Consider the following 19,557-nt stretch of genomic DNA (forward strand, 5'->3'; position numbering starts at 1 on the left):
TCAAAGGCATTTAAGACAAACTACATTCTTTTTATCTCATGGTCCTTAATTAAAATTTCAAAATTTTATAGTTTTTAATTGAGATTAATATTCTTAGAAGGTCTTTAATTGTCATTATCCTTATATATATTTGTCCATGCATTTAATGCACACAGGCTGATCCCCCTATGAACTTTTTAGCAAACAAAACATTATTTTTTCAATATATATGGACATGTTAATTATAAAACAAATTGTTAAAATACATTTATTTAGATTTTAATTTTTTATAAAAAAGTTCAACCATGCATGGTGGTATTACATTTTGAAAATTTATATGTTATGATGAAAATAAATTATATGAATCATTTTAACAAAATTCAAAATAGTCTTTATACCTTACCTTTTTAATATGCCTCTAGTTAAAATTATAAATGCTTGATTATACTGAAGTATTTAACTAGCTTTACCGGTAATTAATGTTTCAAGTATACGGGAAAAAAGTTGGATTGGATCATATATATTAAGAATTGAAATCATATATTATGATATTTCTTTTTGTTCAAACCTTTTTACGAGGTTGCTTAGGTTGATGCTATTGACAAGGGCTGGGATCATCTTCAAGTGTCAATCTTTCAATGCTTTAACTTTCTTTTTTAGTTAAATTATCTGATATTGAGAAACCATATTGGACTCTGACTAATCTAATTTTATGCTTCAAGTTATGTCCTTGAAAAGAAAATTCACAATTTTTTGGCAATCATTCAGTAATGCAACAACTTCAAGGGTTAATTAGAACTCCTTATTAGGAAAACCGTATAGTTCTACCCCCATTCAAATGGTAGAATAATGAGAATACAGCTTTGTAAAAGCCACCTCAGTCTCAAACAGATTTCACTTTCCAAGTACTTATGAGATTGAACTTCCGAACACCACAATTCAACAAGTGTATAGTGTATAAAATCCACATGCCACCAGTTAATGCTCAATATGAATCAAATTTACACAACAAATTACTTTAAAAGAATATACAGAAATAACTAGATAACATTGTGTAATGTGTCTATGATGAATCCACAAGACACCAGAATTCTAAGATTACATAAAGTGTTGCTGCAGTTGCAAGTTTCATCAGGTTCTATCTTGGTGGGATGGTTGGTACCACCCCACTAATAAGGTCACTACCTGACACATCTGTGGATACATAGGAAGCCTTTAAAGTAGAAGATGAAGATGAACTGAACACTACTCCAGAATCACTACTAGGAGTTACAGGCTTAGCTCTCCTAGTATTAGGCTCAGCTCTCTTAGTATCAGTCTCAGGCATCAAAGACCATATGTTTTTGAGCTCTCGAACCACTTCTGCCATTTTAGGCCGTGCTTCTGGCTCATCTTGCAACACTGTAATGATAAAGCTAAAAATTTGTAACACACTCTGGGGAGTATGACCCCATGCATCCATCAATGATAGAGAACGCCACACCAGATTGGTATGCAACATTAACCTGAAAAAGATAAGGTAGAGTTTAAGGCTATAGATAAATAATTCCATGCCAATGACAAGTGCCAAGGTTTAATTTGAAAGACAGTTTATACTTATGGACATTGTATGAAGGTTAAGTATAAAATGAAGTAGGAGTGCAAATCAGAAGTTTCAATTCCATATTTTATTTTATCAAATAAATGTACATCAAAATGATTGAGCCTAGCTTGAACAATCACTATTGGTTAAAAGAGAAAGCAAGTCCAATATCAGGAAATACCTCTCTAACAATATTTTTCCCGTGCGAGATTGGCTGCATCCCTGTCAGTAGTTCCAGAAATACAACACCAAGACTGTAAACATCACTCTTGTCAGTCAATTTATGAGTTAAGAAGTATTCTGGATCAAGATAACCCTGTAAATTAAAACAGTGAATAGAATTAATCATCAAATTTAAGAATATCTCTTATCAAGTTGACACTCATCCATTTGAAAGAAAATAACTTATGGAATATGTCTTTTAGGCCTCCTGGAAGATATGCATTTCCTACATAGATGAACATTGCTTATGTAGTAGACTACACAAATATTAATGAAGAAAAAAATGCAAAACATTCCAAATTCTTCTAATATATTATTGAAATAGAAAAAGAGTGTAACTACAACTTCAAGCCAACCATTTAAGCCTCATGAAATTGATGCCATAGATATACATAAAGAACAATGAAGATAAACTATACAATAAAGAAAAGGATAAACTAAAAAGGAAATAATAGATTGAGGCAAAAATTTGATCAGAAAAGGTTGGATCTACAACAGCCAGATCTGGGCAGCCACCAATTTTGGTCAGATCTTAACAAGTCTCCATAATTAATTCATTGCATTTCATTTTTGAGAAAATATAACTTTTAGTCCCTGAACTTTCCCTCAATTATCAATTTGGTCCCTAAACTTTGACTACTTTAGCCCTTGTAGTTTATTGAGTCAAGGAATTATAGGAACTGAGTTGTATTAAGTTAAAACAACAATAAGAATTGAGTAGTTCTGAATTCAAAAACTATGATGATTGAGTTGTTTTGAGTTAAAGTTTAAGGATTTAATTGATAATTGAGGAAAAGTTTAGAGACCAAAAGTTATATTTTTATTTCATTTTTTCTAACTCAGATGCATCATGATGAGGGAGCAAGAAAAAATATTTATTTGAAGAACTCCTCAAAATGTTTATTATGTGATTTTGTCAATGATGTATTTTTACTAATGATGACACTTCAACAATAAGTTCTTAGATATCTTATTATTCTATTTTGCCAATTACAAGATTATTCTTGCTAAAGAGGGAGGATGGAATGACCTCAATCATTGCCTTTGATAAAGGTTTCTTTGGCAAAGGTTCAAATAAACTAGAAGTATTGTTTCTCCAATTTCTTTTTAAATTTTGTAGGATGTTGTACCTTTAAGCAAAATTACTAACTTTATTTGTCATGCAACATATTAGCACTCAATTGTGGCAAACTGAAATCAATCATAACCCTCTTACCGGGGTCCCTTTTACTACTGTAGATACATAAGCTGGCGTCGCTCCCTCAGTGTTTGGAACAGGGGCAAGCTTGGATAGCCCAAAATCAGCAACTTTTGCCATGAACTTAGAATCCAATAATATGTTGTTAGCCTTGACATCTCGATGGAATATTGGTGGGTTGGCTTCTGTATGTAGATACAGAATACCTTTAGTTGACCCTAGTGCAATCCTCATCCTCATGGCAAAACTCAGAGCTTTTTTAGAAGTAGCTGTTGTAAAACAAGTAAAACGCACTTGGTATGACAAATAAAAAGTAAAAGATTGGAAGAAGGGAATGTGATATGAAGACAAGAAGACAACTTTTCCCACAACCAGAAGGTTAGTGTAATGAATTTTATGATAACTGTAATATAGTTTAGCAGTTAAAAAATAATAATCTTAGCTATTGTAAATTTCCTTCTCAAGGTATTCTTGATTTATGTTTGGCTACATTGTGTGTGGTTCTGACTTCTATCCGTGGTATTTATCATGTGCATTTTTAGTTTTAGTTTCTATTATCTCTATCTTTTAATTCATTCTGTCAGCTCTTTTTCTTTCATTTTATTTCCACATTTATCTCCTAATTATGATTAAGTTTTAATCAATAATTTTATACTCTTTCAAATCCTATTTATAAGACCCCATCCATTCATATTGGTCCTTAATGCAAGACCCCTTACAACATTTACTGAAACATTAATGACACATTTTCAAAAATGTCATTATCTCTTTCACTCTTAGCTTAAATGATGGCTACAGTTTGATTAAGGGTAATTTTCGAGAGCTGTAAAAGTATTTGACATTTAACTAATTTTCTTACTCTTAAGAAAATAGTTAATAGTGCCTTATAAAAAGGACTGGAGGGAGTAATTTTTATAGGAAGTTAGTGGCTTATGAATAGTGGTAGAATTTGATAAATATGACTTACCTTGAGCTACGTATTTTATTTTTTAATTATATTTTTAAAATGTTTATTTTATTAGTAATCGTAACTTGTCACAATTATGGATTCAGCATTTGTGGGATTACACAGACCATTATCCAAAAGACGCCTGCACAACATATAAACTAATGATCTAGGATAATAGCTATGCAACACATAGGATAGAATATTCAAAATTTTAAAAATAACTACGATAATGAGGAAAAAACATGGGCGTGGAGCCTTTGAATGAATGTTCATCAGATATTTTACCATGTAAGAAGGTATAAATGTTATTCACTGCCAGAAATTACAACTGAGTTAGGCACATTAGCATTAGGATAGGTGAAGAATTTGGCTGTTGAGACTGTTTAAAGAGCTTAAATTTAATTTTTGGCCAAAAAAGTGCTTAAATTTAGTGTTGATGGGCCAATGGAAGTATTTTGTGATGAAAGCCACAACTAGGATAGCAAAATGTATCGTCTGCCATGATAGGGTAAAAGAAGTGGAGAATTATAATAATTCCCACTTGCATGATCACAGACATATGTTTAACAATTTAGGGGACAAAGTGCCTTGATAAGGTTGGACTAAACCAACGCAGCCATATACACCCATAGTTCTAAAATATGAATTACATGATGACATTATATACAAAAGCATGCCTTGTTTGAGGAATAAAATATCCCTTTTCCAATTTTATTTGTACTTTATATTAGAAACAGATAGATCAAGGAAAAGTTTTAACATCCCTAGAATGTCGGGCAACTGTTGTCTCTTAGCAAACTAGGGCAGTTGTCAGTAAAATGCAATAGACACCAAGGTGTAAATGCAGATAGTAAGAACAAATGATGTACCAGAAAGATGATCTCTAAGTGTGCCATTTGGCATAAATTCATAAACCAACATCTGCAATCATAAAGCAACAACCAAGATGAAAAACGTAAGAAACTGAAAGTGTGAACATGAAAATATATGAGAAACTTAAGGATAAAACAAGAAGTAGCTTTCATTAAAAGAAAAATTATAATGAGCATAAATTTTAAAAATCAAAACCAAAAGTACCTGTTCACCTTCTTCATCACAATATCCAATCAAAGACACAAGGTTACGATGATGTAGCCTGGATAGTAATTGTATTTCTGTAAGGAACTCCCTCTCACCTTGTAGTGATCCCCCTTGCGCACGCTTTATGGCAACCACAGTACCATCAGCAAGGACACCTTTATACACCTTCCCATAACCCCCTCGGCCAATTTGTGCCGTGCTGCTAAAATTGTTTGTAGCTTGTGCCATCTCTCCATATGTATAGTCCCTTACACCATCAATGTTTATATAAGCCTTTGAAGCTGCAAATAAAGGAAGGAGGCCTATGTTCAAAGGTTTCTAATCAGTAATAACAAGATGTAACAAGTTAATATCTTGCAAATAGATATCCCAAAAGAGAAACAGGTATGTGCTCAGGAAGAGAAGACTTCCCATCTACTGAAGGTGCTATACGGCAAAACCAATCTTCAAAATTCTCATTTGAAGTAAAAATAATAATAATAAATTTTGATTTTAAAAGCTAAGCTGTTACGATATCTTTAATGTTGGATAGAATAAATTTCCTAGGAAAATGATATAAAGTGAAGAAAATAGGAGAGGTCATAAAACCAAAGAATGATGTTGATCCTAAAAAACAATCAAATATCTAACTATTGAATAATATGCCATGTTAATTATATAGCAGATTTTAGTGTACCTTTCATTCGATTTCATTAATTTCTCTCCTATTAAAACTTTTCCTTGACTTCAAATTGACATAAAAGAGTGGAAGAATAGGCAACATTCTTGAGAATCTCAAAATCCAGACCAACAGGAATGGCCCTAAAGAACAATATGAAAGGTGCAACAATGTCAAGACTTCTCATTAAGACTTAACACTTTAGAGAAGTCAAAAATGAAAAACAATGATGCACTAGCTTTTTTCTGTTGCAATACTTACTTTGATGTCGTTTTGATATTGTACGTTGGCCTCTCATGAGCACTTTGGCTATAACAAGACTGACAATTGCAGATAATATGACGGTAAAGGCAACTGCCCCTATTATTACGCCAACCAGTACACGCTTGCTTATCCCTGAACTTTTTTGAGAGGTTTCTATAACTGTCAAAATATTGAGATTAAGAATGAGAACATCCCTACAGCACTTTGCAACAATCATATTCTATGTGGGTAAATTAACGCTTTGCAACCTCAGTTATTAGCCTCATTCATTTCAAACCAGGCTTCTGTTTAAAGCTATGCTTGAGAGCAATGAAAATATCATTTCTCATTATGATTTTTAGGAAGAGGATTCAAACTAAATTATGCAGTTCATTATGATTTTTCACTCAATAAATTTGTCACCTTATTCATACTTAACTTAAAGCATGCTTCAAGGATATGTCACCTCAACTAGAATACCACAGATAGAACTTGTCAGCAAAAATTAACTTTTAGGGCAACTTCAAATCAAGCATATACTAATAAGCAAGGGAGAGAGATAAAAATTTCTACCAGTTTACAAACTTTAACATGTGATACACACATATGACCAGGTTAGAGAAACAAAATTTGTTTTATGGAAGCTGGAAGACACCACAAACTTACAACTTGTGGTAAATGAAATAATGAACAATTAAAATTAATAGATACGTGACTTTGTCATATTGTACTGCTGAAAGGAAACATTAATTTAAAGTTCCATCAATAACTCAGCCATGGAAAGGTTGATTTATTCAAGACTTACAATCCTTATAAGGATCCAGGAGATGGAAGCCAAGTAGTTCATAAGGGCCGAATATCTTGTCATCAGGAATGAACCAATTTGCGAACATGCTTCGTAGCCTTAGAACCTCACTTCTATTGAAAATATGTAAGCTTTGGTTCTGAGCATCAAAGATAGGATAAAGCTTTAAGAACATTCTCAGTCGTGGCCCTTTTTCCCAAAAATATGCATCGATGTATAGTTGATATATGAATAAGCCAAGTCTTTCTGTGAGATAGTTCTCAAATAAATTTATATAAGAAGGAAAAGTTGAAATTCCTGGACTTTTCAACCGATAATCAACAATCAAAGGGGCTGCACAAAAGCACTCCTCTGGAGGTGATGGAGAATATTCAAAAGGAGGGGGACATGCTGCAATAGGACAGCTACCATTAAAGTATGTTGAAACCTTAGTGTCAGAATCATTGGCTTTTAATCCACAGAAGTGAGCTAGGCTATCATTTGAACATAGAGGATTTCCCTCAAGCCTGAAAACAGCATTATTCTAAATAGTTATGTCACAAGCTATCTGAAAATGATAGAAAGCATGCTACATCTACTGACAAAAGAATAAATTTTGAGCTTCAGAAAAAGACAATCATGTCTTCATAAAACATGTATAATTATCAAACATAAACACTTCAACAAAGAGCCGTTGGATGCTAATACATAGTCATTTCTGCTTCTATGCTAGCATCTCTGCTTCTTAATTCATAGCAAGAGGGAGAAGGGTAAGATGAAATTTCAAATTCCCTGTCTTTAGTATAAATATTAAAAATAGGCTTACAAAGATACCTGAGTGTGACATTAGGAGGAAGGCTGGTACTGCCTGATATGCTCGTAAAGTTATTATATTGAAATTCCCTGCAATATACAGGATTGAAAAGTTAAATCAAGAAATCAAGAGTATAAAAGTCAAATGCATCTATGAAGAGGATGCAAATGACATTAACCCAAAAGTACCTCAAAAAAATAAAAATGTGTTTTCATGTGAACACTCATTCTACATGTTAAATAAAAAACTTACCCCTACCCTGGATGCAGACAAACATGAGTTCCCTAAAAAGAAATTCAAGTCATGAAAATTTTGAGCTTATCAATTAAAATCTCACATTATAAATTTTTCTGCTACATTTAATGTCTTGTCGTCCCAAATGGCGGAAGGAATGCTGCCATTCAAAGAATTATTTGCAATTGACCTACCATGGTTTATGAAATGTGAGAAAGAGTCATTTCCTTATCCCCATAATCAATGAAAAAAGAAATATCAAATGCTAATCTTGAACAAGTAACCTGACAAGATATTTTATAGGATAAAAAGGCAAAAATACCCATCAACTTTTCCCAAGAACACTCAGTATCTTTAAGTGAATAGAGGTGCAAAAATATCCATGAACTTATGTTAATGGGTGCAACTTTCCCTAGAGTGTGAAAAATGGCAAATGCCTATTAGTTTTGTAGGGTGGGTCCCACAATCACGTCGGGCGTTAAAACTAACAGACATTTGCCATTTTTTATGGTTCGGGAAAAATTGCACTTGTTAAAAAAAGTTCATAGATATTTTTTTATCCCCTATTCACTTAAGGATATTATGTGCTTTTGGAAAAAAAGTTAATAGGTATTTTTATCTTTTAGCCCTATTTTATATGCAAGATAAGGTGAGAAATGATAGATTGCATTTCACTTAAAGGATAAAAACACAAGTCCACTTACAATTTTTGAAGAAGAGGGAGAATGGAAAAATTGGATGGAATTGTTCCAGTAAGCTTGTTGTTTGATAAATCACTACATGAATCCTTAAATGTCAATGATAGGATCCAAGATGGATAGAGAGAAATAAATAAGATAAATCTCTATTGACATGTGAAATTAGAATCTAATTTCATAATATTAATAAAAGACCATAGAAGTGATGGAAGAAAATAGAAAAAGTCAATCTATCAAGATGATATAGAATAAAAATTCTGTTCTATACTTTCAATAGCCACACTTAGAATACCCAGAGGGTGAAAAGTTTCAAAAGTCTATCTTATTTATGATATGCCTGCTTTTGAGTTGCTAAACATATTTATAATGCTAAATGCAATCTAAAATAATGAATAAAATCTAAATAATTAGATAATTACATAAAAGCTGAATAAAATTTCCTAGAATATATATCTAGATAAAATACTAATAAAATATCCTAAAATCTATATCTAGATAAAATCTAAATAATATTATTAAATATAAAATATCTAAAATAAATTAAAAATTAAAAATAATATTTATTCCTACTATTTCTAGCCCCAAATCACCAATTATCTCAGTACTCTATTAGTCAAATACTAAAAATATAGGAAATTTCTGTTATTTGTAGACTCACAGAACTTACCACTAAAGGAGAAATCAACATATGGAATCCAAATAATCAAATGCAAAAATAATAAATGAAAAACTATTTGGATAATATATTCTTACATTGTCGTGACATTGTCAGAAAGCTTATTGGGAGAAATTGATCCAGTCAACTGATTAGAACTAAGATCACTAGAATTTGGAAATATTAGTCAGCAAAAACAATATAATAAAGTATTAGAGTTTCTAATTAACATGCATGTCTAATTCTTAACTTGTGTTAGGTGAAGTTCCATCCTGTAATATAGATTCATATGAATCATCACCATGAAATAAGTTGATGGAAAAAGGAAACTGAACTTACAGATAACCAAGTTCCGGTATCCCACTGAAATCAGGAACTTCTCCTTGCAAGCTGCAATTCCTAAGGCTCCTGATAAAAACAATGATACAGATAGGTAATCAATCTTGAAAATACAGCATTGCCATACTCAAATTAAAGAATAATTTGACGATAAAAGAAGTCAATTTTCACACAGAGGATTAGGGGGAGAATAAGGCATCCTTGGGATAAAGAGAGAAGGAAATAGACCAAAGAGGGGAAAATTAGTAAAGAAAAGTGGACAAGCTGGTGCAGAATACAATGGAGCTACCCAAAAACTTGGGGATAACGTAGTCCACAACTGAAGCTAAAAAATATGTATCAAAGTACAAAAATAATAGAAACAAGTCAAAGGAGAAGCTTGAAAAGCTAATGGAGAATTACATTTAAGTCCCACGAAAGGAAATTAATTATTACATAAGGTTCATTAACAACTAAATTAAGTCCATTGACAAATAGCTTTAGTTTAATTGTCAATAAACTTTGTAGTAATTAATTTTTTTATGGGACTTTAATATAAATCTCCAAAAAACTAAAGCCCACGCACAAAAGCACCTAATGTCTAATACCAAATTTTAATTTTGAGATTTTGACCACAACAGAGTACATTATTATTTCCATAAATCTAATATGGTTTCCATTAGCATTGTCTAGAATTTTAATTTTAAGGTTTTAACCTTTTCCCTTCCACTTTTTATGTTTCAAGCTAACATTTGCATTTTTGTACAATTGTAATTTTTAAACACAAAATGAGCATATATGGGGCAAAAGTAGGCGTGACACCTTTGGTGGGAAAAATGATAAAAAATCATTTAAAATAATTTGGTCATGTTTAAAGGGTAGAGAATGCTGTGGGAAGCACCAGCAAAGAGAGTGGAACAAAAAGCTTTGAGCTTGGTAAAGACAGGTAGAGAAAAGTCAAAGAGAATACTTATGAAAGTTATTAAACAAACCTCTTAGTTAATAATATTTCTAGAAGCTTGGTTGATAATAAAGCATGATGATGTCATGCAATCCATGTAGCCAATCCATTTAGTATGATAAGGCTTGTTGTTGTTATTGTTACCGTCATTTTTACATATGAGAAACCATATACGTTTCATCTCAAATAAGTTTTCAAAATCAAAATTTAATACAAAGGCTCTTGCATTTCAGGTATACTCCTCACACTTGTGAAACTACTAATAGATGACAAGATGAAAATACGCTTACAATTTCAACAATGTCGGCATGTCGGCATAAGACTCTGGAATGGTACTCCCACTGAAATTATTGTTATCAAGTTGACTGCAAGGACAAGAAGATCCAATAAATTCTTGAAAAATGTAATTATCCAATAAGGAATATGATAGAGCCCAGCTTTAAAATTAAATGCACAACAACAAAACTCAACAATAACAGGCAATACATAAGGAAAATACTGAGGTTTTGCTATTAATGACTGAATAAACCGAATCAATGTTACAAAATGAACCTTCACTAATTCTGGCCAAAACTTTATTCCCTACCAAATACTGAAAACACAAGAACACAATACCAAAGACAGTCCTCCTCACATCTAACTTTCTCTCTAAAACATTCTCTGAGAGTCCTCCCCAAAACATAGCAAAATATTAATGCAACCCAAAAGGTGACTCTAGCATCTACGTTGAGTCTACAGCCACACTACAAGTATTATTACTTGCTCCCCATTATCAGGACCCTTAGGATAATAACTTTGATCTGCTGGATCTTTCCTCTTTGACCCTTGTCTCCCCCTCAATTTCCTCTCATATGTTTTGATAAATTTTCCAGCTCTATCAGAAAATTATTCAAACAGTTAATAACATGAGCATCAACAAGACATTCTTGGCAAAAACACCAGCCTTGCAGTTTTCTACCATTTACCCAATTAATTATCTTCTTGTGCCCAATGTCTATGTAAACCAAAACACTAATGGTACTGCTAGACAAAACACGGTTTTGCAGCTCTTACTTCTAAGCAGTTAGCATTTGAACTTAATAAATTACTGTAATTAAGCTGCAATAATGTAACTTTGTACAAAATCCCTGTTGTCTCTTGATAGAAACCATATGCCAAAAGGAAATTTCTATATCAATTATTGTGTCCCCTTGATATATGAATAATTCTTGTAAAAGAATTAGTTTGATACCATTACTAACTGACTCATTGGAAAGTTTATAGAGAGTTAGCTGAGTAGGGGGAAAGATGCGACAGAAGTTGGCAATTAGTCAATTACCCCCCCTATAACAATCCTTGTGTCCAACCTTCTAGACCTTCAATAACTTTTTCAAACTCCTTGAATTTTGTGTCATTATATCAATCCATCTTTATAAATGCACGGTCATCCAAACAAGAAGTTCGCAGCAAAACACATTGAGCAAGAAAACTGAAAAAAGCATACCAATTGTTTCCCAGATATTTGTATCTGTGCTAAATGATGGAATAAGTTTCACTCTGTCTTAGTTTGAAACATATAGATTCTCCTCTCTTTTTCCATAACTGTACTAAATTTGATTTTTTTTTTTTTCCTGACAACTTAAAATCAATTGCAAAAACATGCAAATAACAGAGCTGAAATGCACCATCTTTTTGAAGATGGGGAAAAGCACTAGATTGTTGCATCAACAACTGAGTATCTATATACACACGTATTCCATAAAGAAGAAGAATTCGTACATTATAAGTATCTTGGGCAACTCGGAGAGCTCAGGAGGAAGAGATCCTGATAAGTTGTTATTGTCAAGAAGACTGCAGGTCCAGAGACAAATAACATGATATAAGCATGACGATCAAGGATTAAACCTAGATAACGAAATGTCTCAATTGTTTCAATTATGTCTTTGATATCCAATTTCCAACTTACAGGTGAATCAGATTTGGCAAGCGGGAGAGCTCTGGTGGGATTTGTCCACTAATTGAATTGTTGTTCATGTGACTGCTCCATAGGAATAAACGAATTATTAATTTTCTTTTCTCATTTTTTCTTCTTTGGAAAGAAATAAGGGTAGAAAAATAAATGAATTCCTTTCAAGTAAAAAAGTGCCCATTCTTTGCTTGAACTTTCTTCATAGAAAACATACAAGTGCTTTGTCATGTTCAGGTTTGCAAATGATGTAGGTATAGGTCCTGATATTTTGTTCTCATCAATTTGTATTCTTCTCAGTTTTGGAAAATATCCAAGCTCTTCAGGCAGAAGACCTGTTAATCTGTTACCATTCAAGAGCCTGCCAGAAAGTTCATTATATATGAGAAAGAAAGCAGATTTGACGTAGCAATTCATGTTAAAATATGATTATGCTTATTATAACATTTAACTTTTTCCCAACAACCAGCAGTTTTTTTTTTTCTTTTTTTAATCTGGTTAAAACGCCCACAACCATCAGTTGAATTCAATTTACCTGCAGGTAGTGAAACTCTAAGTTGGTGCTTTAACAAATTTATTTATGAGCTAATATATTTAAATGATTCAAAATTCACAAAGATGATTAAAGAACTGAGTTATAAACAATATGATCCAACAGGGAGGCCCGTCTTACAACAGCTCCAAGGTCCTGATATTGCCAATTTCCTTTGGGATAGTCCCATATATGTCATTCCACATGAAGCTCCTTCAAGAATAAAAAGAAAGCGTGAGGGGAGAGTCGAAAAAGGAAAATAGTAAGCCGCTAAATGATGAAAATATTTAGTTCAATTATGCCATATTCTTGAGCAACTAAGGCATACAGAAATTGTGAAATTGAATAGTGATCACACATGTGAATATGATGAACATCAATGCAAATATTCTCTTACAATATTTTCAGATAAGACAAGCGGCCAATATCTGGTGCCAAAAATCCAGAAAGATTCATATTCAGTAGTTGCCTACAGACAAGAAAAACAAAATTAGCGACAAAAGTAGAAGCAAAAACAAGGTTCTTAAACATATGTGTTGGAAATGCAATGAATTAAGAACCAAATATTCTTGTAAATCAAAATTGTCTCCCATCAGATGTATAGATTGAAATATGTCATTCTACGCATGCCAAGTATTGGATAATAGTGATGCTAGAGGTCAGTATCGATGAGCACGATTATTGACTAAAAGTGTTTGGTATAGACATGATTGTGAGTTTATTTGCATCTAAACAGAGAAGATAAATAAACATAAATAAATTATGGTAATCAGGAGCATAGACATGACTGCCTGGATTTCACAAAATAGCAGTAGAATGTGAGAAACAAAATCATACAATTCTTGAACGTGGAGATAACCATCATCTAATGTTGTATTATAGCATACAACCCCTGTCCAGTTAGATCTACATGGGTCTCCTCGATCCCAGTTGCTCAGATTTCTATTAGGATCAACCAAACTTCGCTTGATGGTTTCCAATGCTTCAACTGCATATGAATGAAAATGAAATCAACATATCATCAATAAAAACATCATTATACATTACAGTTGCTGATTCCTTTGTCACTTATTACCTACACAAAGCTCACCCTAAACTGCTAGCCAGGTTTGTTCTCAGAATCCATACATTGCAATGATAGTTCTGATAGTGATGACACCCAAACTGGATGGCCCATGTCTTATCAATTAAATGATAACCAAGACATCAAATTTGTACTATAGCAGTGCAGATATTAATGAAGGACATGAGTATCCTATCTGTGGATTTTGCTGATAATTATATCCAATGATATGATATCCCATAATCATGGAGAGATGCCAATAAATATATTGGCAGATTCACTTAACTCCGGGTAGAGAAGTTACCATTTCCAGAAAGGCAAGTTAACAATATCAGAGATGAAAGTGACAAGCAAAGAATACATAAAGGAAAGAATTACCTTCAATGGGATTAGTGATTAAATCCTGTGCAGCAACCAGTGGCAAAAAGCAGTAGAACCACAAGCTAAAAACAACTTCATACGTCCAGCCTTTTGAAAGAGACATCCCAATCCAAGAAGGTAGGAAGCACCAATCTTCTCAAGATATCTCTTATGAACTAAACGTGGCAACTTTCTTGTCCTAGTTACAACAAAACCAGTAAGAAACATCTATGCCCATGAATAAAACAAAAAGCAACACCATGAATGCCTCTAAGTGAAAAGCCCAGCAGTAGGTAGCTATGGGGGAAAACATAATGGCATACCCTTTTTACCGAACAGCGCTTGGAACGAAGTAAAACAACTTAATCGAGCAAAATCAGACAACACATATAATGTCGAACGCTGAAAAGTTCGTTACTTGCAAGAGAGTAATATGGACGAACATTAAGTCATTAACAAATGGTCAGCTGGTAAAATACCTATACAAGCAAGCTGCAGCATGGGAGACAAATATAAAAATGCTGCAGAAATTGTTGCTGATGGTGACGACGATGGCCATCGTTTTCACTATAAGTAAGTAGCTTCCTAATCAAGAATATGATGAGAGCATGAGATTATGATAGAAAAATAGGATCACTCATTCACTCTGTTCTCTAATGAGGGATTGGAGATTTGACTTTCCGCAAGTAATGACCGTTATTTTCTGCATGAATAAGATAATCACGAAACTATAAAAAACTGCAAGAGGGAAACAATGCCGGTTCTTGTGCCAACCACCATTGAAGCGGGAGAATGAGTCGACATTTTCTTTATTGAATTTTTAATTTCTCAGTTTCTAAATTCTTCTATATTTCTTTTTTTTTAATATATATATATATATATATATATAATTGGTGAGTTGAGAACATGAGATGGAGCTCACCAACCACGGGACATGCCTTCATGTTCAATGAGTATAAAATTTATTAACAAAATTTTTATATTGACAATGAAATTTGATCTTAACTTTATAGTTTAATGGTCAAATTATTACTAACTTGATTAATGTTTATTGGTTTTATATTTCTTTTAAAATACAGGACCATTGTCATGCTATAACTATATATAATCTAGCTCACATGGCAAAAATTGATCACAAGTGCCATAGATCTAAGGAATAAACATTTCTTATGTAGTAAATAAAAAAAATATTGCTGGCAACCAATCACAAGTAGTTCAAAATTCAAATGCATTACTTTAAGGTACTTAGTTCAATTAGTTAAATCAGTTTATCCTATAGTCTCAAAATCAAGTCTTAGGTATACCATATATAATTGTATTAAATAAAAATTTTAAAGATAGTCTAAAAATACCTGTAGAACTACTATTCATTATAATAGTCTCACAAATCGAGGGTTCAAATTAGTTTGAGTAAGTGGTGATAAATCAATAACACACTCAAGTTTATCAAGTTATATGTCAATGGAATAATAAGAAATTCAAATAAATCTAATTAAAGGGTCAAAGTTGAAATCTTATTGAGAGAAAATTGCTTTGTAAATCCTTGTACTTCAACTCTATTTTGAACTAGGTCTTTCTAGTTTCTTTCATTATGTTTATAAATTGTTCAATTTTTTAAAAATCATTCTAATTTAATTTTCGATTTAATAGCGACTCAACTCCAATTTATTCTAGCTTAACTATAAAAATAGTTTTTTTTTAATCTAAACCGAGTCGTTAATGACTTTAGTCGATGGTCTAACTAGTTCGGCCACATAATTTGGTCCAGTTTTTAAAACAATACTTTAAAGTTAGGAAGACATTTGCACTCAAGCTTAGGTTAGTCTTGTTATTTTTAATACAACTCAAATTTTAATTAGGCATTAATGTGGGCTAGATGGCTGTATTAAATTTAAAGGAAGTATTTTACAAACAAAATAATGGAAAATTAGGTGAAACCAGTTAAGCATGTTATCTCGATTGTGATTCAACACTCAAACATATGAAATGGTCTAACTAATGAGCATAAGAGCGAATTAGTCAACGAGTTGAAATAAATTCCAGAAACTAATCAAACGTGTACAGAACCATATAAGCCAAATTAATTATTAGCAACTAGTTTTAGTAAAAAAATTAATTCATGATTTTGAAATGTGATATTTTCTCCGCTTTCGCCAACTAATTAATCCAACTTGTCCAATTGCACTGACTTAGTCCTGAAATTGAAGTAGATTCCCATGGCCATAAATATAAAAATTAACAGATAATTCATGTTGCGTCATAAAAAAAAAAAAAAAAGAACAGTTCGTGTTGATTGCGAATTGCTAGAAGAAACCATACATAATGCAATTGAAAAATCAACTATTGAATTTAATTTTAATTAAAAAAAGTCAACTATTGAGTTAGTTAATTGATCTATGTGTTACATTTTTTATTGAATTACATGCATTCACATTTATTATTAATTATTTTTAAAATTACATGCTCTTTTTATATTTACCCTTATTTAATAAGTTATATTGATTAAAAGATCTTATTAATTACACTCCTAATTAAGAGTATTTTTTGAAAAAAAATAATTACATATTGAAAGACCTAAAATATTTTATATTTTATAACATGATACTTCAAAAAAATATAATATTGAATGGAGGGAGCATATATTTAAGGAATTTTTCAATTAAAATAAAACAATTAAAATTAAAATTTAATATTAAAAATATATGTTAAAACTCTCAATCAATCAATCAACTATCAATCAACTATATTTTACAAACGTCACAGTAAGCAAGCAGCTCATTGGTGCAAAATTCATTCACCTTCATTAATTTATATACTTTGGTTACATTTCAATATCCCTCTCTCAATTGGTCAATTCATTGTACATGTGTATATCCCTCATAATTTATTCATTATATATTTTCAATGTCATTTGTTTGACAATTATAAACATAAATGGAGCACTCGCATTTTTTAAAATTAAAATTTAATAGTAAAAATATATGTTAAAACTATCAATCAATCAATCAATCAACTATATTATACAAATGTCGTAGCAAGCAAGCAGCTGATTGGTGAAAAATTCATTCACTTTCATTGATTTATATACTTTGATTATATTTCAATACCCCTCTCTCAATTGGTCAATTCATTATAAATGCATATATCCCTCATAATTTATTCATTCTATATTTTCAACGTCATTTGTTTGACAATTATAAAAATAAATGCTAATAAATAATTTAATAACATTTATTAGTTAAAAATGTAACTAATATTTCCAAAATCACTGTAACTTATGTTTTGTATATGATCATTTATAACTGATAGTTATAGTTGAAAAAATTCAAATTAGTGTGACTAACAATTGAAAAACCTAATGACAATATTAATATTAAAAATCATTAATTGATAATAATGACATTAAATTAATATTAATGACATCTGGCTAAAAAATTAATATTAATAACATCAATACTCATTTTCCACTATTTTATTTTGAAAATTTCATTTAATATTCATAAGTTTTCCTTGATTGTAATAATAACTCTACAGTCAACATTTATCCTTGGTAAATTTTCTCCCATTCAACCATAGTCTATGATAAAATCTCCTCATTTTTAGTCCTATTTGATTCATTTATAATTCCTTTTTGAATGTAGCTATTGTGATTATGATAAAAAAAACTTTGGGAAAAATTCCAAAGGCAATAATCCCTCATGCGTAGCCTGTGTTTCTCAACTCTGATCAATTATAGCTACAAATAATTTTCTCAACTCTGATTAATTACGTCTACAAATAATTTGTGTAATTGGTGGGGTTTTAAAATATTTTCTATTATTGTTTAAGTCTTTAAAATAATTTTTTAATACAAACACGTACCAACAAAATTTATATGAAATAAGCACATAACATTTAACAGCTTGAAACGAAAATTAAACATATTTGTTATTCATAAATAATTTTAAATTAAAAATATTTTTTAACTTCCAGAAATATATTTTTTTAAATGGAAAAATGTATTTGAATAAATTTTATTTACTAATTAACCAATCTTCGTTCTGAATCTCTAATTTGCCTTTTAATAATTTGTTTAATATTTATTAGTTATCTGTTTAATCTTGTAGTAAACATAGACAAAATTTAATTAATTTTTAAACAAAGAAAAAACAAAGTGATTGAAATTATGAGTAATTTTTTAACAAATATAAGTCTAAGAAATGTATAATATGATTTTAAATTATAAAATTAACATAACAATATCACATGTTCAAAATTATGTCATTTAATAATCTTATAAAATAATTGAAAATATATTCTTTGATTAATAAATATATAAGTTTAAATATTTAAAATTATTGGAACGATAAAAAATTATGCACAGGAAAACTATTCAATTCATAATATGATAAAAATTATCCATCTTAATAATGTAACAAAAATGCGAAAATATATGTTAAAATTTTTTTGGACAAAGATAAGACTTTAAATGATTGTGGAGCAATATAAATGCTACGGAGGGGCATTTTAGTCAAAATAAAATATCATCGTTATAAAATAAAAATGAGGTCTCCATAATTTGAATTAAATATGAAGAATGTTAGTATATTTTATTCAAATTTTAATCAAGGAAAAGTGAAAATAGGGGAGGGAGTGAGAAGAGTCCCTTCAGATCATCCCAATCATGATGAACATATATATTATCAAAAAATTTGCACTTCAATTTATTTCCTGATAAAATGTTCAAGTGTCACCTTTGATTAATAATTATAAATAGTTGACATTATTACTACATTCTTGTCATCGATAATATTATCATGATAAAGAAGAATGCTGACAAATAATTTTGTAAAGCATCTTATCATGATTAATTTTCTGCAGTTTGTCATCATGCTTAATGATCTAAACAAACATTGCTTGCTCCTATTAAAATATTAATACGCATTAAAAATTTATTTGCAATGATTTCAATGACTTCCAACTTCTAACACAATGGATATCAATTTTGTTTACTAATATTTTTTTAACTATTAACAAGATTTTCACATCCACAATATAAGAGAATTCATTATTACAACATTTATATTCTTTAAATTAAAGATGTTTATATTCAAATAAATCTTACATAAGTCTAATATGCCAATTTCATTATTTTTATTCAAGTTCTTGAAGATATCTTTATTTAAAATTTATCATGAAATTATTTTTCTAATTTTTAGTTTAATATCAAACCTTAAAAATTTCCTCTTATATTTGTATGAATTCAAAATTGTGAAACACATGACATTCAATCTACATAATGA

At 30.8% G+C, this 19,557-nt stretch overlaps 1 pseudogene; it reads right to left on the bottom strand.

Annotated features, from left to right (window-relative positions):
* Positions 1-871: 871 nt before the first annotated feature.
* LOC129303030 (probable LRR receptor-like serine/threonine-protein kinase At1g06840) lies at positions 872-14,754 on the bottom strand (annotated as a pseudogene).
* Positions 14,755-19,557: the final 4,803 nt, after the last annotated feature.

Source organism: Prosopis cineraria, unplaced genomic scaffold (assembly GCF_029017545.1).
Source record: "Prosopis cineraria cultivar Desert tree isolate PC_DT_omini unplaced genomic scaffold, ASM2901754v1 PC2, whole genome shotgun sequence".
NCBI classification, from domain to species: Eukaryota; Viridiplantae; Streptophyta; class Magnoliopsida; order Fabales; family Fabaceae; genus Prosopis; species Prosopis cineraria.